The sequence below is a fragment of the Schistocerca cancellata genome, chromosome 4 (genome assembly GCF_023864275.1).
Source record: "Schistocerca cancellata isolate TAMUIC-IGC-003103 chromosome 4, iqSchCanc2.1, whole genome shotgun sequence".
NCBI classification, from domain to species: Eukaryota; Metazoa; Arthropoda; class Insecta; order Orthoptera; family Acrididae; genus Schistocerca; species Schistocerca cancellata.
This window is the reverse complement of record NC_064629.1, coordinates 90,122,508-90,146,475: the sequence shown is the minus strand read 5'-3', so window position 1 is coordinate 90,146,475 and position 23,968 is coordinate 90,122,508.

The following is a 23,968-nucleotide window of genomic DNA, read 5'->3' as shown; positions in this document are numbered from 1 at the left end:
ATTGCATCGATATTGATTACAAAAGGCAAAATGTCGACTTATTTACAAGAGGAGTAACTCTTCTAATAGTTCGTGCTTTGAGCCTTTCTGGGACAGCAGTATTAGATTCCGATGCACCATTGCAGGTTTACTGTATCCCTTGGACCTTCAAATCAACGATGAAACACAGAAATTGCATTGATATTGAACACAAAAGGCAATATGTCGACTTATTTACAAGAGGAGTAACTCTTCTAATAGATCGTGCTTTGAGCCTTTCTGGGACAGCAGTATTAGATTCCGATGCACCATTGCAGGTTTACTGTATCCTTTGGACCTTCAAATCAACGATGATACACAGAAATTGCATCGATATTGAATACAAAAGCAAAATGTCGACTGATTTATAAGAGGAGTAACTCTTCTAACAGTTCCTGCTTTGAGCCTTGCCTGGGACAGCAGTATTAGATTCCGATGCACCATTGCAGGTTTACTGTATCCCTTGGACCTTCAAATCAACGATGAAACACAGAAATTGCATCGATATTGATTACAAAAGGCAAAATGTCGACTTATTTACAAGAGGAGTAACTCTTCTAATAGTTCGTGCTTTGAGCCTTTCCTGGGACAGCAGTATTAGATTCCGATGCACCATTGCAGGTTTACTGTATCCCTTGTACCTTCCAATCAAGGATGAAACATAGAAATTGCATCGATCTTGAATACAAAATGCAAAATGTCGACTTATTTATAAGATGAGTAACTCTTCTAACAGTTCCTGTTTTGAGCCTTTCCTGGGACAGCAGTACTAGATTCCGATGCACCATTGCAGGTTAGTTGTATCCCTTGGACCTTCAAAACAACGATGATACACAGAAATTGTATCGATATTGAATACAAAAGGCAAAATGTCGACTTATTTACAAGAGTAGTAACTCTTCTTATAGTTCGTGCTTTGAGCCTTTCCTGGGACAGCAGTATTAGATTCCGATGGACCATTGCAGGTTTACTGTATCATTGTACCTTCAAATCAACGATGAAACATAGAAATTGCATCGATCTTGAATACAAAATGCTAAATTTCGACTTATTTATAAGAGGAGTAACTCCTCTAATAGTTCGTGCATTGAGCCTTTCCTGGGACAGCAGTATTAGATTCCAATGCACCATTGCACGTTTACTGTATCTCTTGGACCTTCAAAACAACTTTGAAACACTGAAATTGCATCGATATTGAATACAAAAGGCCAAATGTCGACTTATTTACAAGAGGAGTAACTCTTCTAATAGTTCGTGATTTAGCCTTTCCTGGGACAGCAGTATTAGATTCCGATGCACCATTGCAGGTTAACTGTATCACTTGGACCTTCAAATCAACGATGAAACACAAAAATTGCATCGATATTGAATACAAAATGTAAGATGTCGTCTTATTTACAAGAGGAGTACTCTCTTCTAATAGTTCGTGATTTTAGCGTTTCCTGGGACAGCAGTATTAGATTCCGATGCACCATTGCAGGTTTACTGTATCCCTTGGACTTCAAATCAACGATGAAACACAGAAATTGCATCGATATTGAATACAAAAGGCAATATGTCAACTTATTTCAAGAGGAGTAACTCTTCTAATAGTTCGTGCTTTTAGCCTTTCCTGGGACAGTAGTATTAGATTCCGATGCACCATTGCAGGTTTACTGTATCCCTTGGACTTTCAAATCAACGATGAAACACTGGAATTGCATAGATATTAAATACAAAAGGCAAAATGTCGACTTATTTACAAGTGGAGTAACTCTTCTAATAGTTCGTGCTTTGAGCCTTTCCTGGGACAGCAGTATTAGATTCCGATGCACCATTGCAGGTTTACTGTATCCCTTGGACCTTCAAATCAACGATGAAACACAGAAATTGCATCGATATTGAATACCAAAGGCAAAATATCGACTTATTTACAAGCGGAGTAACTCTTCTAATAGTTCGTGATTTTCGCGTTTCCTGGGACAGCAGTATTAGATTCCGATGCACCATTGCAGGTTTACTGTATCCGTTGGACCTAAAAAATCAACGATGAAACACAGAAATTGCATCGAAATTGAATACAAAAGGCAAAATGTCGACTTATTTACAAGAGGAGAAACTCTTCAAATAGTTCATGCTTTGAGACTTTCCTGGGACAGCAGTATTAGATTCCGATGCACCATTGCAGGTTTACTGTATCCCTTGGACTTCAAATCAACGATGAAACACAGAAATTGCATCGATATTGAATACAAAAGGCAATATGTCAACTTATTTCAAGAGGAGTAACTCTTCTAATAGTTCGTGCTTTTAGCCTTTCCTGGGACAGTAGTATTAGATTCCGATGCACCATTGCAGGTTTACTGTATCCCTTGGACTTTCAAATCAACGATGAAACACTGGAATTACATAGATATTAAATACAAAAGGCAAAATGTCGACTTATTTACAAGAGGAGTAACTCTTCTAATAGTTCGTGCTTTGAGCCTTTCCTGGGACAGCAGTATTAGATTCCGATGCACCATTGCAGGTTTACTGTATCCCTTGGACCTTCAAATCAACGATGAAACACAGAAATTGCATCGATATTGAATACCAAAGGCAAAATATCGACTTATTTACAAGAGGAGTAACTCTTCTAATAGTTCGTGCTTTGAGCCTTTCCTGGGACAGCAGTATTAGATTCCGATGCACCATTGCAGGTTTGCTGTATCCGTTGGACCTAAAAAATCAACGATGAAACACAGAAATTGCATCGAAATTGAATACAAAAGGCAAAATGTCGACTTATTTACAAGAGGAGAAACTCTTCAAATAGTTCATGCTTTGAGCCTTTCCTGGGACAGCAGTATTAGATTCCGATGCACCATTGCAGGTTTACTGTATCCCTTGGACCTTCAAATCAACGATGAAACACAGAAATTGCATCGATATTGAATACAACATGCAAAATGTCGACTTATTTACAAGTGGAGTAACTCTTCTAATAGTTCGTGCTTTGAGCCTTTCCTGGGACAGCAGTATTAGATTCCGATGCACCATTGCAGGTTTACTGTATCCCTTGGACCTTCAAATCAACGATGAAACACTGAAATTGCATCGATATTGAATACAAAAGGCAAAATGTCGACTTATTTACAAGGGGAGTAACTCTTCTAATAGTTCGTGCTTTTAGCGTTTTCTGGGTCAGCAGTATTAGATTCCGATGCACCATTGCAGGTTTACTGTATCCCTTGGACCTTCAAATCAACGATGAAACACAGAAATTGCATCGATATTGATTACAAAAGGCAAAATGTCGACTTATTTACAAGAGGAGTAACTCTTCTAATAGTTCGTGCTTTGAGCCTTTCCTGGGACAGCAGTATTAGATTCCGATGCACCATTGCAGGTTTACTGTATCCCTTGTACCTTCCAATCAAGGATGAAACATAGAAATTGCATCGATCTTGAATACAAAATGCAAAATGTCGACTTATTTATAAGATGAGTAACTCTTCTAACAGTTCCTGTTTTGAGCCTTTCCTGGGACAGCAGTACTAGATTCCGATGCACCATTGCAGGTTAGTTGTATCCCTTGGACCTTCAAAACAACGATGATACACAGAAATTGTATCGATATTGAATACAAAAGGCAAAATGTCGACTTATTTACAAGAGTAGTAACTCTTCTAATAGTTCGTGCTTTGAGCCTTTCCTGGGACAGCAGTATTAGATTCCGATGGACCATTGCAGGTTTACTGTATCATTGTACCTTCAAATCAACGATGAAACATAGAAATTGCATCGATCTTGAATACAAAATGCTAAATTTCGACTTATTTATAAGAGGAGTAACTCCTCTAATAGTTCGTGCATTGAGCCTTTCCTGGGACAGCAGTATTAGATTCCAATGCACCATTGCACGTTTACTGTATCTCTTGGACCTTCAAAACAACTTTGAAACACTGAAATTGCATCGATATTGAATACAAAAGGCCAAATGTCGACTTATTTACAAGAGGAGTAACTCTTCTAATAGTTCGTGATTTAGCCTTTCCTGGGACAGCAGTATTGGATTCCGATGCACCATTGCAGGTTAACTGTATCACTTGGACCTTCAAATCAACGATGAAACACAAAAATTGCATCGATATTGAATACAAAATGTAAGATGTCGACTTATTTACAAGAGGAGTACTCTCTTCTAATAGTTCGTGATTTTAGCGTTTCCTGGGACAGCAGTATTAGATTCCGATGCACCATTGCAGGTTTACTGTATCCCTTGGACTTCAAATCAACGATGAATCACAGAAATTGCATCGATATTGAATACAAAAGGCAATATGTCAACTTATTTCGAGAGGAGTAACTCTTCTAATAGTTCGTGCTTTTAGCCTTTCCTGGGACAGTAGTATTAGATTCCGATGCACCATTGCAGGTTTACTGTATCCCTTGGACTTTCAAATCAACGATGAAACACTGGAATTGCATAGATATTAAATACAAAAGGCAAAATGTCGACTTATTTACAAGAGGAGTAACTCTTCTAATAGTTCGTGCTTTGAGCCTTTCCTGGGACAGCAGTATTAGATTCCGATGCACCATTGCAGGTTTACTGTATCCCTTGGACCTTCAAATCAACGATGAAACACAGAAATTGCATCGATATTGAATACCAAAGGCAAAATATCGACTTATTTACAAGCGGAGTAACTCTTCTAATAGTTCGTGACTTTCGCGTTTCCTGGGACAGCAGTATTAGATTCCGATGCACCATTGCAGGTTTACTGTATCCGTTGGACATAAAAAATCAACGATGAAACACAGAAATTGCATCGAAATTGAATACAAAAGGCAAAATGTCGACTTATTTACAAGAGGAGAAACTCTTCAAATAGTTCATGCTTTGAGACTTTCCTGGGACAGCAGTATTAGATTCCGATGCACCATTGCAGGTTTACTGTATCCCTTGGACTTCAAATCAACGATGAAACACAGAAATTGCATCGATATTGAATACAAAAGGCAATATGTCAACTTATTTCAAGAGGAGTAACTCTTCTAATAGTTCGTGCTTTTAGCCTTTCCTGGGACAGTAGTATTAGATTCCGATGCACCATTGCAGGTTTACTGTATCCCTTGGACTTTCAAATCAACGATGAAACACTGGAATTACATAGATATTAAATACAAAAGGCAAAATGTCGACTTATTTACAAGAGGAGTAACTCTTCTAACAGTTCGTGCTTTGAGCCTTTCCTGGGACAGCAGTATTAGATTCCGATGCACCATTGCAGGTTTACTGTATCCCTTGGACCTTCAAATCAACGATGAAACACAGAAATTGCATCGATATTGAATACCAAAGGCAAAATATCGACTTATTTACAAGAGGAGTAACTCTTCTAATAGTTCGTGCTTTGAGCCTTTCCCGGGACAGCAGTATTAGATTCCGATGCACCATTGCAGGTTTGCTGTATCCGTTGGACCTAAAAAATCAACGATGAAACACAGAAATTGCATCGAAATTGAATACAAAAGGCAAAATGTCGACTTATTTACAAGAGGAGAAACTCTTCAAATAGTTCATGCTTTGAGCCTTTCCTGGGACAGCAGTATTAGATTCCGATGCACCATTGCAGGTTTACTGTATCCCTTGGACCTTCAAATCAACGATGAAACACAGAAATTGCATCGATATTGAATACAACATGCAAAATGTCGACTTATTTACAAGTGGAGTAACTCTTCTAATAGTTCGTGCTTTGAGCCTTTCCTGGGACAGCAGTATTAGATTCCGATGCACCATTGCAGGTTTACTGTATCCCTTGGACCTTCAAATCAACGATGAAACACTGAAATTGCATCGATATTGAATACAAAAGGCAAAATGTCGAATTATTTACAAGGGGAGTAACTCTTCTAATAGTTCGTGCTTTTAGCGTTTTCTGGGTCAGCAGTATTAGATTCCGATGCACCATTGCAGGTTTACTGTATCCCTTGGACCTTCAAATCAACGATGAAACACAGAAATTGCATCGATATTGAATACAAAAAGGCAAAATGTCGACTTATTTACAAGAGGAGTAACTCTTCTAATAGTTCGTGCTTTTAGCGTTTCCTGTGACAGCTGTATTAGATTCCGATGCACCATTGCAGGTTTACTGTATCTCTTGGAGCTTCAAATCTACGATGAAACACAGAAATTGCATCGATATTGAATACAATAGGCAAAATGTCGACTAATTTTCAAGAGGAGTAACTCTTCTAATAGTTCGTGATTTGAGCCTTTCCTGGGACAGCAGTATTAGATTCCGATGCACCATTGCAGGTTTACTGTATCCCTTGTACCTTCAAATCAACGATGAAACACAGAAATTACATCGATCTTCAACACAAAATGCAAAATGTCGACTTATTTATATGAGGAGTAACTCTTCTAATAGTTCGTGCTTTGAGCCTTTCCTGGGAGAGCAGTATTAGATTCCGATCACCATTGCAGGTTTACTGTATCCCTTGGACCTTCAAAACAACTATGAAACACTGAAATTGCATCGATATTGAATACAAAAGGCAAAATGTCGACTTATTTACGAGAGGAGTAACTCTTCTAATAGTTCGTGCTTTGAGCCTTTCATGGGACAGCAGTATTAGATTCCGATGCACCATTGCAGGTTTACTGTATCCCTTGGACCTTCAAATCAACGATGAAACACAGAAATTGCATCGATATTGATTACAAAAGGCAAAATGTCGACTTATTTACAAGAGAAGTAACTCTTCTAATAGTTCGTGCTTTGAGCCTTTCCTGGGACAGCAGTATTAGATTCCGATGCACCATTGCAGGTTTACTGTATCCCTTGTACCTTCCAATCAAGGATGAAACATAGAAATTGCATCGATCTTGAATACAAAATGCAAAATGTCGACTTATTTATAAGATGAGTAACTCATCTAACAGTTCCTGTTTTGAGCCTTTCCTGGGACAGCAGTACTAGATTCCGATGCACCATTGCAGGTTAGTTGTATCCCTTGGACCTTCAAAACAACGATGATACACAGAAATTGTATCGATATTGAATACAAAAGGCAAAATGTCGACTTATTTACAAGAGTAGTAACTCTTCTAATAGTTCGTGCTTTGAGCCTTTCCTGGGACAGCAGTATTAGATTCCGATGGACCATTGCAGGTTTACTGTATCATTGTACCTTCAAATCAACGATGAAACATAGAAATTGCATCGATCTTGAATACAAAATGCTAAATTTCGACTTATTTATAAGAGGAGTAACTCCTCTAATAGTTCGTGCATTGAGCCTTTCCTGGGACAGCAGTATTAGATTCCAATGCACCATTGCACGTTTACTGTATCTCTTGGACCTTCAAAACAACTTTGAAACACTGAAATTGCATCGATATTGAATACAAAAGGCCAAATGTCGACTTATTTACAAGAGGAGTAACTCTTCTAATAGTTCGTGATTTAGCCTTTCCTGGGACAGCAGTATTAGATTCCGATGCACCATTGCAGGTTAACTGTATCGCTTGGACCTTCAAATCAACGATGAAACACAAAAATTGCATCGATATTGAATACAAAATGTAAGATGTCGACTTATTTACAAGAGGAGTACTCTCTTCTAATAGTTCGTGATTTTAGCGTTTCCTGGGACAGCAGTATTAGATTCCGATGCACCATTGCAGGTTTACTGTATCCCTTGGACTTCAAATCAACGATGAAACACAGAAATTGCATCGATATTGAATACAAAAGGCAATATGTCAACTTATTTCAAGAGGAGTAACTCTTCTAATAGTTCGTGCTTTTAGCCTTTCCTGGGACAGTAGTATTAGATTCCGATGCACCATTGCAGGTTTACTGTATCCCTTGGACTTTCAAATCAACGATGAAACACTGGAATTGCATAGATATTAAATACAAAAGGCAAAATGTCGACTTATTTACAAGAGGAGTAACTCTTCTAATAGTTCGTGCTTTGAGCCTTTCCTGGGACAGCAGTATTAGATTCCGATGCACCATTGCAGGTTTACTGTATCCCTTGGACCTTCAAATCAACGATGAAACACAGAAATTGCATCGATATTGAATACCAAAGGCAAAATATCGACTTATTTACAAGAGGAGTAACTCTTCTAATAGTTCGTGATTTTCGCGTTTCCTGGGACAGCAGTATTAGATTCCGATGCACCATTGCAGGTTTACTGTATCCGTTGGACCTAAAAAATCAACGATGAAACACAGAAATTGCATCGAAATTGAATACAAAGGGCAAAATGTCGACTTATTTACAAGAGGAGAAACTCTTCAAATAGTTCATGCTTTGAGCCTTTCCTGGGACAGCAGTATTAGATTCCGATGCACCATTGCAGGTTTACTGTATCCCTTGGACTTCAAATCAACGATGAAACACAGAAATTGCATCGATATTGAATACAAAAGGCAATATGTCAACTTATTTCAAGAGGAGTAACTCTTCTAATAGTTCGTGCTTTTAGCCTTTCCTGGGACAGCAGTATTAGATTCCGATGCACCATTGCAGGTTTACTGTATCCCTTGGACCTTCAAATCAACGATGAAACACAGAAATTGCATCGATATTGAATACCAAAGGCAAAATATCGACTTATTTACAAGAGGAGTAACTCTTCTAATAGTTCGTGCTTTGAGCCTTTCCTGGGACAGCAGTATTAGATTCCGATGCACCATTGCAGGTTTGCTGTATCCGTTGGACCTAAAAAATCAACGATGAAACACAGAAATTGCATCGAAATTGAATACAAAAGGCAAAATGTCGACTTATTTACAAGAGGAGAAACTCTTCAAATAGTTCATGCTTTGAGCCTTTCCTGGGACAGCAGTATTAGATTCCGATGCACCATTGCAGCTTTACTGTATCCCTTGGACCTTCAAATCAACGATGAAACACTGAAATTGCATCGATATTGAATACAAAAGGCAAAATGTCGACTTATTTACAAGGGGAGTAACTCTTCTAATAGTTCGTGCTTTTAGCGTTTTCTGGGTCAGCAGTATTAGATTCCGATGCACCATTGCAGGTTTACTGTATCCCTTGGACCTTCAAATCAACGATGAAACACAGAAATTGCATCGATATTGAATACAAAAAGGCAAAATGTCGACTTATTTACAAGAGGAGTAACTCTTCTAATGGTTCGTGCTTTTAGCGTTTCCTGTGACAGCTGTATTAGATTCCGATGCACCATTGCAGGTTTACTGTATCTCTTGGAGCTTCAAATCAACGATGAAACACAGAAATTGCATCGATATTGAATACAAAATGCAAAATGTCGACTTATTTACAAGAGGAGTAACTCTTCTAATAGTTCGTGATTTGAGCCTTTCCTGGGACAGCAGTATTAGATTCCGATGCACCATTGCAGGTTTACTGTATCCCTTGTACCTTCAAATCAACGATGAAACACAGAAATTACATCGATCTTCAACACAAAATGCAAAATGTCGACTTATTTATATGAGGAGTAACTCTTCTAATAGTTCGTGCTTTGAGCCTTTCCTGGGAGAGCAGTATTAGATTCCGATCACCATTGCAGGTTTACTGTATCCCTTGGACCTTCAAAACAACTATGAAACACTGAAATTGCATCGATATTGAATACAAAAGGCAAAATGTCGACTTATTTACGAGAGGAGTAACTCTTCTAATAGTTCGTGCTTTGAGCCTTTCATGGGACAGCAGTATTAGATTCCGATGCACCATTGCAGGTTTACTGTATCCCTTGGACCTTCAAATCAACGATGAAACACAGAAATTGCATCAATATTGAATAAAAAAGGCAAAATGTCGGCTTATTTACAATAGGAGTAACTCTTCAAATAGTTCGTGCTTTGAGCCTTTCCTGGGACAGCAGTATTAGATTCCGATGCACCATTGCAGGTTTACTGTATCCCTTGGACCTTCAAATCAACGATGAAACACAGAAATTGCATCGATATTGAATACAAAAGGCAAAATGTCGACTTATTTACAAGAGGAGTAACTCTTCTAATAGTTAGTGCTTTGAGCCTTTCTGGGACAGCAGTATTAGATTCCGATGCACCATTGCAGGTTTACTGTATCCCTTGGACTTTCAAATCAACGATGATACACAGAAATTGCATCGATATTGAATACAAAAGCAAAATGTCGACTGATTTATAAGAGGAGTAACTCTTCTAACAGTTCCTGCTTTGAGCCTTGCCTGGGACAGCAGTATTAGATTCCGATGCACCATTGCAGGTTTACTGTATCCCTTGGACCTTCAAATCAACGATGAAACACAGAAATTGCATCGATATTGATTACAAAAGGCAAAATGTCGACTTATTTACAAGAGGAGTAACTCTTCTAATAGTTCGTGCTTTGAGCCTTTCCTGGGACAGCAGTATTAGATTCCGATGCACCATTGCAGGTTTACTGTATCCCTTGTACCTTCAAATCAAGGATGAAACATAGAAATTGCATCGATCTTGATTACAAAATGCAAAATGTCGACTTATTTATAAGATGAGTAACTCTTCTAACAGTTCCTGTTTTGAGCCTTTCCTGGGACAGCAGTACTAGATTCCGATGCACCGTTGCAGGTTCGTTGTATCCCTTGGACCTTCAAATCAACGATGATACACAGAAATTGCATCGATCTTGAATACAAAATGCTAAATTTCGACTTATTTATAAGAGGAGTAACTCTTCTAATAGTTCGTGCTTTGAGCCTTTCCTGGGACAGCAGTATTAGATTCCGATGCACCATTGCACGTTTACTGTATCTCTTGGACCTTCAAAACAACTTTGAAACACTGAAATTGCATCGATATTGATTACAAAAGGCCAAATGTCGACTTATTTACTAGAGGAGTAACTCTTCTAATAGTTCGTGATTTAGCCTTTCCTGGGACAGCAGTATTAGATTCCGATGCACCATTGCAGGTTTACTGTATCGCTTGGACCTTCAAATCAACGATGAAACACAAAAATTGCATCGATATTGAATACAAAATGTAAGATGTCGACTTATTTACAAGAGGAGTAACTCTTCTAATTGTTCGTGCTTTTAGCGTTTCCTGGGACAGCAGTATTAGATTCCGATGCACCATTGCAGGTTTACTGTATCCCTTGGACCTTCAAATCAACGATGAAACACAGATATTGCATCGATATTGAATACCAAAGGCAAAATATCGACTTATTTACAAGAGGAGTAACTCTTCTAATAGTTCGTGCTTTGAGCCTTTCCTGGGACAGCAGTATTAGATTCCGATGCACCATTGCAGGTTTACTGTATCCGTTGGACCTTCAAATCAACGATGAAACACAGAAATTGCATCGATATTGAATACAAAAGGCAAAATGTCGACTTATTTACAAGAGGAGAAACTCTTCAAATAGTTCATGCTTTGAGCCTTTCCTGGGACAGCAGTATTAGATTCCGATGCCCCATTGCAGGTTTACTGTATCCCTTGGACCTTCAAATCAACGATGAAACACAGAAATTGCATCGATATTGAATACTAAATGCAAAATGTCGACTTATTTACAAGAGGAGTAACTCTTCTAATAGTTCGTGCTTTGAGCCTTTCCTGGGACAGCAGTATTAGATTCCGATGCACCATTGCAGTTTTACTGTATCCCTTGGACCTTCAAATCAACGATGAAACACAGATTTTGCATCGATATTGAATACAAAAGGAAAAGTGTCGTCTTATTTATAAGAGGATTAACTCTTCTAATAGTTCGTGCTTTGAGCCTTTCCTGGGACAGCAGTTATAGATTCCGATGCACCATTGCCGGTTTACTGTATCCCTTGGACCTTCAAATCAACGATGAAACACAGAAATTGCATCGATATTGAATACAAAAGGCAAAATATCGACTTATTTACAAGAGGAGTAACTCTTCTAATAGTTCGTGATTTTCGCGTTTCCTGGGACAGCAGTATTAGATTCCGATGCACCATTGCAGGTTTACTGTATCCCTTGGACCTTCAAATCAACGAAGAAACACAGAAATTGCATCGATATTGAATACAAAATGCAAAATGTCGACTTATTTACAAGAGGAGTAACTCTTCTAATAGTTCGTGCTTTTAGCCTTTCCTTGGACAGCAGTATTAGATTCCGATGCACCATTGCAGGTTTACTGTATCCCTTGGACCTTCAAATCAACGATGAAACACAGAAATTGCATCGATATTGAATACAAAAAGGCAAAATGCCGACTTATTTACAAGAGGAGTAACTCTTCTAATAGTTCGTGCTTTTAGCGTTTCCTGTGACAGCTGTATTAGATTCCGATGCACCATTGCAGGTTTAGTGTATCCCTTGGAGCTTCAAATCAACGATGAAACACAGAAATTGCATCGATATTGAATACAAAAGGCAAAATGTCGACTTATTTACAAGAGGAGTAACTCTTCTAATAGTTCGTGATTTGAGCCTTTCCTGGGACAGCAGTATTAGATTCCGATGCACCATTGCAGGTTTACTGTATCCCTTGTACCTTCAAATCAACGATGAAACACAGAAATTACATCGATCTTCAACACAAAATGCAAAATGTCGACTTATTTATATGAGGAGTAACTCATCTAATAGTTCGTGCTTTGAGCCTTTCCTGGGACAGCAGTATTAGATTCCGATCACCATTGCAGGTTTACTGTATCCCTTGGACCTTCAAAACAACTATGAATCACTGAAGTTGCATCGATATTGAATACATAAGGCTAAATGTCGACTTATTTACAAGAGGAGTAACTCTTCTAATTGTTCGTGATTTTAGCCTTTCCTGGGACAGCAGTATTAGATTCCGATGCACCATTGCAGGTTTACTGTATCCCTTGGACCTTCAAATCAACGATGAAACACAGAAATTGCATCGATATTGAATACAAAAAGCAAAATGTCGACTTATTTATAAGAGGAGTAACTCTTCTAATAGTTCGTGCTTTTAGCGTTTCCTGGTACAGCAGTATTAGATTCCGATGCACCATTGCAGGTTTACTTTATCCCTTGGACCTTCAAATCAACGATGAAACACAGAAATTGCATCGATATTGAATACAAAAGGCAAAATGTCGACTTATTTACAAGAGGAGTAACTCTTCTAATAGTTCGTGCTTTGAGCCTTTCATGGGACAGCAGTATTAGATTCCGATGCACCATTGCAGGTTTACTGTATCCCTTGGACCTTCAAATCAACGATGAAACACAGAAATTGCATCAATATTGAATAAAAAAGGCAAAATGTCGGCTTATTTACAAGAGGAGTAACTCTTCAAATAGTTCGTGCTTTGAGCCTTTCCTGGGACAGCAGTATTAGATTCCGATGCACCATTGCAGGTTTACTGTATACCTTGGACCTTCAAATCAACGATGAAACACAGAAATTGCATTGATATTGAATACAAAAGGCAAAATGTCGACTTATTTACAAGAGGAGTAACTCTTCTAATAGTTCGTGCTTTGAGCCTTTCTGGGACAGCAGTTTTAGATTCCGATGCACCATTGCAGGTTTACTGTATCCCTTGGACCTTCAAATCAACGATGAAACACAGAAATTGCATCGATATAGAATACAAAAGCAAAATGTCGTCTGATTTATAAGAGGAGTAACTCTTCTAACAGTTCCTGCTTTGAGCCTTGCCTGGGACAGCAGTATTAGATTCCGATGCACCATTGCAGGTTTACTGTATCCCTTGGACCTTCAAATCAACGATGAAACACAGAAATTGCATCGATCTTGAATACAAAATGCTAAATTTCGACTTATTTATAAGAGGAGTAACTCTTCTAATAGTTCGTGCTTTGAGCCTTTCCTGGGACAGCAGTATTAGATTCCGATGCACCATTGCACGTTTACTGTATCTCTTGGACCTTCAAAACAACTTTGAAACACTGAAATTGCATCGATATTGAATACAAAAGGCAAAATGTCGACTTATTTACAAGAGGAGTAACTCTTCTAATATTTCGTGCTTTTAGCGTTTCCTGGGACAGCAGTATTAGATTCCGATGCACCATTGCAGGTTTACTGTATCCCTTGGACCTTCAAATCAACGATGAAACACAGAAATTGCATCGATATTGAATACCAAAGGCAAAATATCGACTTATTTACAAGAGGAGTAACTCTTCTAATAGTTCGTGCTTTGAGCCTTTCCTGGGACAGCAGTATTAGATTCCGATGCACCATTGCAGGTTTACTGTATCCCTTGGACCTTCAAATCAACGATGAAACACAGAAATTGCATCGATATTGAATACAAAAGGCAAAATGTCGACTTATTTACAAGAGGAGAAACTCTTCAAATAGTTCATGCTTTGAGCCTTTCCTGGGACAGCAGTATTAGATTCCGATGCACCATTGCAGGTTTACTCTATCCCTTGGACCTTCAAATCAACGATGAAACACAGAAATTGCATCGATATTGAATACTAAATGCAAAATGTCGACTTATTTACAAGAGGAGTAACTCTTCTAATAGTTCGTGCTTTGAGCCTTTCCTGGGACAGCAGTATTAGATTCCGATGCACCATTGCAGTTTTACTGTATCCCTTGGACCTTCAAATCAACGATGAAACACAGATTTTGCATCGATATTGAATACAAAAGGAAAAGTGTCGTCTTATTTATAAGAGGATTAACTCTTCTAATAGTTCGTGCTTTGAGCCTTTCCTGGGACAGCAGTTATAGATTCCGATGCACCATTGCCGGTTTACTGTATCCCTTGGACCTTCAAATCAACGATGAAACACAGAAATTGCATCGATATTGAATACAAAAGGCAAAATGTCGACTTATTTACAAGAGGAGTAACTCTTCTAATAGTTCGTGCTGTGAGCCTTTCCTGGGACAGCAGTATTAGATTCCGATGCACCATTGCAGGTGTACTGTATCCCTTGGACCTTCATATCAACGATGAAACACAGAAATTGCATCGATATTGAATACAAAAGGCAAAATGTCGACTTATATACAAGAGGAGTAACCCTTCTAGTACTTCGTGCTTTGAGCCTTTCCTGGGACAGCAGTATTAGATTCCGATGCACCATTGCATATTTACTGTATCCGTTGGACCTTCAAATCAAAGATTGAATCACAGAAATTGCATCGATATTGAATACAAAAGGCAAAATGTGGACTTATTTACAAGAGGAGTAACTCTTCTAATAGTTCTTGCTTTGAGCCTTTGCTGGGACAGCAGTATTAGATTCCGATGCACCATTGCAGGTTTACTGTATCCCTTGGACCTTCAAATCAACGAAGAAACACAGAAATTGCATCGATATTGAATACAAAATGCAAAATGTCGACTTATTTACAAGAGGTGTAACTCTTCTAATAGTTCGTGCTTTTAGCCTTTCCTTGGACAGCAGTATTAGATTCCGATGCACCATTGCAGGTTTACTGTATCCCTTGGACCTTCAAATCAACGATGAAACACAGAAATTGCATCGATATTGAATACAAAAAGGCAAAATGTCGACTTATTTACAAGAGGAGTAACTCTTCTAATAGTTCGTGCTTTTAGCGTTTCCTGTGACAGCTGTATTAGATTCCGATGCACCATTGCAGGTTTAGTGTATCCCTTGGAGCTTCAAATCAACGATGAAACACAGAAATTGCATCGATATTGAATACAAAAGGCAAAATGTCGACTTATTTACAAGAGGAGTAACTCTTCTAATAGTTCGTGATTTGAGCCTTTCCTGGGACAGCAGTATTAGATTCCGATGCACCATTGCAGGTTTACTGTATCCCTTGTACCTTCAAATCAACGATGAAACACAGAAATTACATCGATCTTCAACACAAAATGCAAAATGTCGACTTATTTATATGAGGAGTAACTCATCTAATAGTTCGTGCTTTGAGCCTTTCCTGGGACAGCAGTATTAGATTCCGATCACCATTGCAGGTTTACTGTATCCCTTGGACCTTCAAAACAACTATGAATCACTGAAGTTGCATCGATATTGAATACATAAGGCTAAATGTCGACTTATTTACAAGAGGAGTAACTCTTCTAATTGTTCGTGATTTTAGCCTTTCCTGGGACAGCAGTATTAGATTCCGATGCACCATTGCAGGTTTACTGTATCCCTTGGACCTTCAAATCAACGATGAAACACAGAAATTGCATCGATATTGAATACAAAAAGCAAAATGTCGACTTATTTACAAGAGGAGTAACTCTTCTAATAGTTCGTGCTTTTAGCGTTTCCTGGGACAGCAGTATTAGATTCCGATGCACCATTGCAGGTTTACTTTATCCCTTGGACCTTCAAATCAACGATGAAACATAGAAATTGCATCGATATTGAATACAAAAGGCAAAATGTCGACTTATTTACAAGAGGAGTAACTCTTCTAATAGTTCGTGCTTTGAGCCTTTCATGGGACAGCAGTATTAGATTCCGATGCACCATTGCAGGTTTACTGTATCCCTTGGACCTTCAAATCAACGATGAAACACAGAAATTGCATCAATATTGAATAAAAAAGGCAAAATGTCGGCTTATTTACAAGAGGAGTAACTCTTCAAATAGTTCGTGCTTTGAGCCTTTCCTGGGACAGCAGTATTAGATTCCGATGCACCATTGCAGGTTTACTGTATCCCTTGGACCTTCAAATCAACGATGAAACACAGAAATTGCATTGATATTGAATACAAAAGGCAAAATGTCGACTTATTTACAAGAGGAGTAACTCTTCTAATAGTTCGTGCTTTGAGCCTTTCTGGGACAGCAGTATTAGATTCCGATGCACCATTGCAGGTTTACTGTATCCCTTGGACCTTCAAATCAACGATGAAACACAGAAATTGCATCGATATAGAATACAAAAGCAAAATGTCGTCTGATTTATAAGAGGAGTAACTCTTCTAACAGTTCCTGCTTTGAGCCTTGCCTGGGACAGCAGTATTAGATTCCGATGCACCATTGCAGGTTTACTGTATCCCTTGGACCTTCAAATCAACGATGAAACACAGAAATTGCATCGATATTGATTACAAAAGCAAAATGTCGACTTATTTACAAGAGGAGTAACTCTTCTAATAGTTCGTGCTTTGAGCCTTTCCTGGGACAGCAGTATTAGATTCCGATGCACCATTGCAGGTTTACTGTATCCCTTGGACCTTCAAATCAAGGATGAAACATAGAAATTGCATCGATCTTGAATACAAAATGCAAAATGTCGACTTATTTATAAGATGAGTAACTCTTCTAACAGTTCCTGCTTTGAGCCTTTCCTGGGACAGCAGTACTAGATTCCGATGCACCATTGCAGGTTAGTTGTATCCCTTGGACCTTAAAATCAACGATGATACACAGAAATTGCATCGATATTGAATAGAAAAGGCAAAATGTCGACTTATTTCCAAGAGTAGTAACTCTTCTAATAGTTCGTGCTTTGAGCCATTCCTGGGACAGCAGTATTAGAGTCCGATGCACCATTGCAGGTTTACTGTATCCCTTGTACCTTCAAATCAACGATGAAACATAGAAATTGCATCGATCTTGAATACAAAATGCTAAATTTCGACTTATTTATAAGAGGAGTAACTCTTCTAATAGTTCGTGCTTTGAGCCTTTCCTGGGACAGCAGTATTAGATTCCGATGCACCATTGCACGTTTACTGTATCTCTTGGACCTTCAAAACAACTTTGAAACACTGAAATTGCATCGATATTGAATACAAAAGGCAAAATGTCGACTTATTTACAAGAGGAGTAACTCTTCTAATATTTCGTGCTTTTAGCGTTTCCTGGGACAGCAGTATTAGATTCCGATGCACCATTGCAGGTTTACTGTATCCCTTGGACCTTCAAATCAACGATGAAACACAGAAATTGCATCGATATTGAATACCAAAGGCAAAATATCGACTTATTTACAAGAGGAGTAACTCTTCTAATAGTTCGTGCTTTGAGCCTTTCCTGGGACAGCAGTATTAGATTCCGATGCACCATTGCAGGTTTACTGTATCCCTTGGACCTTCAAATCAACGATGAAACACAGAAATTGCATCGATATTGAATACAAAAGGCAAAATGTCGACTTATTTACAAGAGGAGAAACTCTTCAAATAGTTCATGCTTTGAGCCTTTCCTGGGACAGCAGTATTAGATTCCGATGCACCATTGCAGGTTTACTCTATCCCTTGGACCTTCAAATCAACGATGAATCACAGAAATTGCATCGATATTGAATACAAAATGCAAAATGTCGACTTATTTACAAGAGGAGTAACTCTTCTAATAGTTCGTGGTTTGAGCCTTTCCTGGGACAGCAGTATTAGATTCCGATGCACAATTGCAGGTTTACTGTATCCCTTGGACCTTCAAATCAACGATGAAACACAGATTTTGCAACGATATTGATTACAAAAGGAAAAGTGTCGTCTTATAAGAGGAGTAACTCTTCTAATAGTTCGTGCTTTGAGCCTTTCCTGGGACAGCAGTATTAGATTCCGATGCACCATTGCATATTTACTGTATCCGTTGGACCTTCAAATCAACGATGAAACACAGAAATAGCATCGATATTGAATACAACAGGCAATATGTCAACTTATTTACAAGAGGAGTAACTCTTCTAATAGTTCGTGCTTTGAGCCTTTCCTGGGACAGCAGTATTAGATTCCGATGCAACATTGCAGGTTTACTGTATTCGTTGTACCTTCAAATCAATGATGAAACACAGAAATTGCATCGATACTCAATACAAAAGGCAAAATGTCGACTTATTTATAAGAGGAGTAACTCTTCTAATAGTTCGTGCTTTGAGCCTTTCCTGGGACAGCAGTATTAGATTCCGATGCACCATTGCAGGTTTACTGTATCCCTTGGACCTTCAAAACAACTATGAAACACTGAAATTGCATCGATATTGAATACAAAAGGCAAAATGTCGACTTATTTACAAGAGGAGTAACTCTTCTAACAGTTCGTGCTTTTAGCCCTTCCTTGGACAGCAGTATTAGATTCCGATGCACCATTGCAGGTTTACTGTATCCCTTGGACCTTCAAATCAACGATGAAAGACAGAAATTGCATCGATATTGAATACAAAAAGGCAAAATGTCGACTTATTTACAAGAGGAGTAACTCTTCTAAAAGTTCGTGCTTTTAGCGTTTCCTGTGACAGCAGTATTAGATTCCGATGCACCATTGCAGGTTTACTGTATCTCTTGGAGCTTCAAATCAACGATGAACCACAGAAATTGCATTGATTTTGAATACAAAAGGCAAAATGTCGACTTATTTACAAGAGTAGTAACTCTTCTAATTGTTCTGCTTTGAGCCTTTCCTGGGACAGCAGTATTAGATTCCGATGCACCATTGCAGGTTTACTGTATCCCTTGTACCTTCAAATCAACGATGAAACATAGAAATTGCATCGATCTTGAATACATAATGCAAAATGTCGACTTATTTATAAGAGGAGTAACACTTCTAATAGTTCGTGCTTTGAGCCTTTCCTGGGACAGCGGTATTAGATTCCGATGCACCATGGCAGGTTTACTGTATCCCTTGTACCTTCAAATCAACGATGAAACACAGAAATTGCATCGATCATGAATACAAAAGGCAAAATGTCGACTTATTAATAAGAGGAGTAACTCTTCTAATAGTTCGTGCTTTGAGCCTTTCCTAGGACAGCAGTATTGGATTCCGATGCACCATTGCAGGTTTACTGTATCCCTTGTACCTTCAAAACAACTATGAAACACTGAAATTGCATCGATATTGAATACAAAAGGCAAAATGTCGACTTATTTACAAGAGGAGTAACTCTTCTAATAGTTCGTGCTTTTAGCCTTTCCTGGGACAGCAGTATTAGATTCCGATGCACCATTGCAGGTTTACTGTATCCCTTGGACCTTCAAATCAACGATGAAACACAGAAATTGCATCGATATTGAATACAAAAGGCAAAATGTCAACTTATTTACAAGAGGAGTAACTCTTCTAATAGTTCGTGCTTTGAGCCTTTCCTGGGACAGCAGTATTAGATTCCGATGCACCATTGCAGGTTTACTTTATCCCTTGGACCTTCAAATCAACGATGAAACACAGAAATTGCATCGATATTGAATCCAAAAGGCAAAATGTCGACTTATTTACAAGAGGAGAAACTCCTCAAATAGTTCATGCTTTGAGCCTTTCCTGGGACAGCAGTATTAGATTCCGATGCACCATTGCAGGTTTACTGTATCCCTTGGACCTTCAAATCAACGATGAAACATAGAAATTGCATCGATATTGAATACAAAATGCAAAATGTCGACTTATTTACAAGAGGGGTAACTCTTCTAATAGTTCCTGCTTTGAGCCTTTCCTAGGACAGCAGTATTAGATTCCGATGCACCTTTGCAGGTTTACTGTATCCCTTGGACCTTCAAATCAACGATGAAACACAGAAATTGCATCGATATTGAATACAAAAGGCAAAATGTCGACTTATTTACAAGAGGAGTAACTCTTCTAATAGTTCGTGCTTTGAGCCTGTCCTGGGACAGCAGTATTAGATTCCGATGCTCCATTGCAGGTTTACTGTATCCCTTGGACCTTCAAATCAACGATGAAACACAGATTTTGCATCGATATTGAATACATAAGGAAAAGTGTCGTCTTATTTATAAGAGGAGTAACTCTTGTAATAGTTCGTGCTTCGAGCCTTTCCTGGGACAGCAGTATTAGATTCAGATGCACCATTGCAGGTGTACTGTATCCCTTGGACCTTCATATCAACGATGAAACACAGAAATTGAATCGATATTGAACACAAAAGGCAAAATGTCGACTTATATACAAGAGGAGTAACCCTTCTAGTACTTCGTGCTTTGAGCCTTTCCTGGGACAGCAGTATTAGAGTCCGATGCACCATTGCAGGTTTACTGTATCCGTTGTACCTTCAAATCAACGATGAAACACAGAAATTGCATCGATCTTCAATACAAAAGGCAAAATGTCGACTTATTTATAAGAGGAGTAACTTTTCTGATAGGTCGTGTTTGAGCCTTTCCTGGGACAGCAGTGTTAGATTCCGATGCACCATTGCAGGTTTACTGTATCCCTTGGACCTTCAAAACAACTATGAAACACTGAAATTGCATCGATATTGAATACAAAAGGCAAAATGTCGACTTATTTACAAGAGGAGTAACTCTTCTAATAGTTCGTGCTTTGAGCCTTTCCTGGGACAGCAGTATTAGATTCCGATGCACCATGGCAGGTTAACTGTATCCCTCGGACCTTCAAATCAACGATGAAACAAAGAAATTGCATCGATATTGAATAGAAAAGGCAAATTGTCGACTTATATACAAGAGGAGTAACTCTTCTAGTACTTCGTGCTTTGAGCCTTTCCTGGGACAGCAGTATTAGATTCCGATGCACCACTGGAGGTTTACTGTATACCTTTGACCTTCAAATTAACGATGAAACACAGAAATTGCATCGATATTGAATACAAAAGGCAAAATGTCGACTTATTTTCAAGAGGAGTAACTCTTGTAATAGTTCGTGTTTTGAGCCTTTCCTGGGACAGCAGTATTAGATTCCGATGCACCATTGCAGGTTAACTGTATCCCTTGGACCTTCAAATCAACGATGAAATACAGAAATTGAATCGATATTGAATACAAAAGGCAAAATGTCGACTTATTTATAAGAGGAGTAACTCTTCTAACAGTTCCTGTTTTTAGCGTTTCCTGGGACAGCAGTATTAGATTCCGATGCACCATTGCAGATTTACTGTATCCCTTGGACCTTCAAATCATCGATGAAACACAGAAATTGCATCGATATTGAATACAAATTTCAAAATGTCGACTTATTTACAAGAGTAGTAACTCCTCTAATAGTTCTGCTTTGAGCCTTTCCTGGGACAGCAGTATTAGATTCCGATGCACCATTGCAGGTTTACTGTATCCCTTGTACCTTCAAAACAACGATGAAACATAGAAATTGCATCGATCTTGAATACAAAATGCAAAATGTCGACTTATTTACAAGAGGAGTAACTCTTCTAATAGTTCGTGCTTTGAGCCTTTCCTGGGACAGCAATATTAGATTCCGATGCACCATTGCAGGTTTACTGTATCCCTTGTACCTTCAAATCAACGATGAAACATAGAAATAGCATCGATCTTGAATACAAAATGCTAAATTTCGACTTACTTATAAGAGGAGTAACTCTTCTAATAGTTCGTGCTTTGAGCCTTTCCTGGGACAGCAGTATTAGATTCCGATGCACCATTGCACGTTTACTGTATCCCTTGGACCTTCAAAACAACTATGAAATACTGAAATTGCATCGATATTGAATACAAAAGGCCAAATGACGACTTATTTACAAGAGGAGTAACTCTTCTAATAGTTCGTGCTTTTAGCCTTTCCTGGGACAGCAGTATTAGATTCCGATGCACCATTGCAGGTTTACTGTATCCCTTGGACCTTCAAATCAACAATGAAACACAGAAAATGAATCGATAATGAATACAAAGGGCAAAATGTAGACTTATTTACAAGAGGAGTAACTCTTCTAATAGTTCGTGCTTTTAGCGTTTCCTGGGACAGCAGTATTAGATTCCGATGCACCATTGCAGGTTTACTGTATCCCCTGGACCTTGAAATCAACGATGAAACACAGAAATTGCATCGATATTGAATACAAAAGGCAAAATCTCGACTTATTTACAAGAGGAGTAACTCTTCTAATAGTTCGTGCTTTGAGCCTTTCCTGGGACAGCAGTGTTAGATTCCGATGCACCATTGCAGGTTTACTGTATCCCTTGTACCTTCAAATCAACGATGAAACATTGAAATTGCATCGATCGTGAATACAAAATGCAAAATGTCGACTTATTTATAAGAGGAGTAACTCTTCTAACAGTTCCTGCTTTGAGCCTTTCCTGGGACAGCAGTACTAGATTCCGATGCACCATTGCAGGTTAGTTGTATCCCTTGGACCTTCAAATCAACGATGATATACAGAAATTGCATCGATATTGAATACAAAAGGCAAAATCTCGACTTATTTACAAGAGTAGATACTCTTCTAATAGTTCGTGCTTTGAGCCTTTCCTGGGACAGCAATATTAGATTCCGATGCACCATTGCAGGTTTACTGTATCCCTTGTACCTTCAAATCAACGATGAAACATAGAAATAGCATCGATCTTGAATACAAAATGCTAAATTTCGACTTACTTATAAGAGGAGTAACTCTTCTAATAGTTCGTGCTTTGAGCCTTTCCTGGGACAGCAGTATTAGATTCCGATGCACCATTGCACATTTACTGTATCCCTTGGACCTTCAAAACAACTTTGAAACGCTGAAATTGCATCGATATTGAATACAAAAGGCCAAATGTCGACTTATTTACAAGAGGAGTAACTCTTCTAATAGTTCGTGATTTAGCCTTTCCTGGGACAGCAGTATTAGATTCCGATGCACCATTGCAGGTTTACTGTATCGCTTGGACCTTCAAATCAACGATGAAACACAGAAATTCCATCGATATTGAATACAGTATTCTACAGAATTCTAATAGTTCGAGCTTTTAGCGTTTCCTGGGACAGCAGTATTAGATTCCGATGCACCATTGCAGGTTTACTGTATCACTTGGACCTTCAAATCAACGATGAAACACAGATATTGCATCGATATTGAATACAAAAGGAAAAGTGTCGTCTTATTTTTAAGAGGAGTAACTCTTCTAATAGTTCGTGCTTTGAGCCTTTGATGGGACAGCAGTTATAGATTCCGATGCACCATTGCAGCTTTACTGTATCCCTTGGACCTTGAAATCAACGATGAAACACAGAAATTGCATCGATATTGAATACAAAAGGCAAAATTTCGACCTATTTACAAGAGGAGTAACTCTTCTAATAGTTCGTGCTTTGAGCCTTTCCTGGTACAGCAGTATTAGATTCCG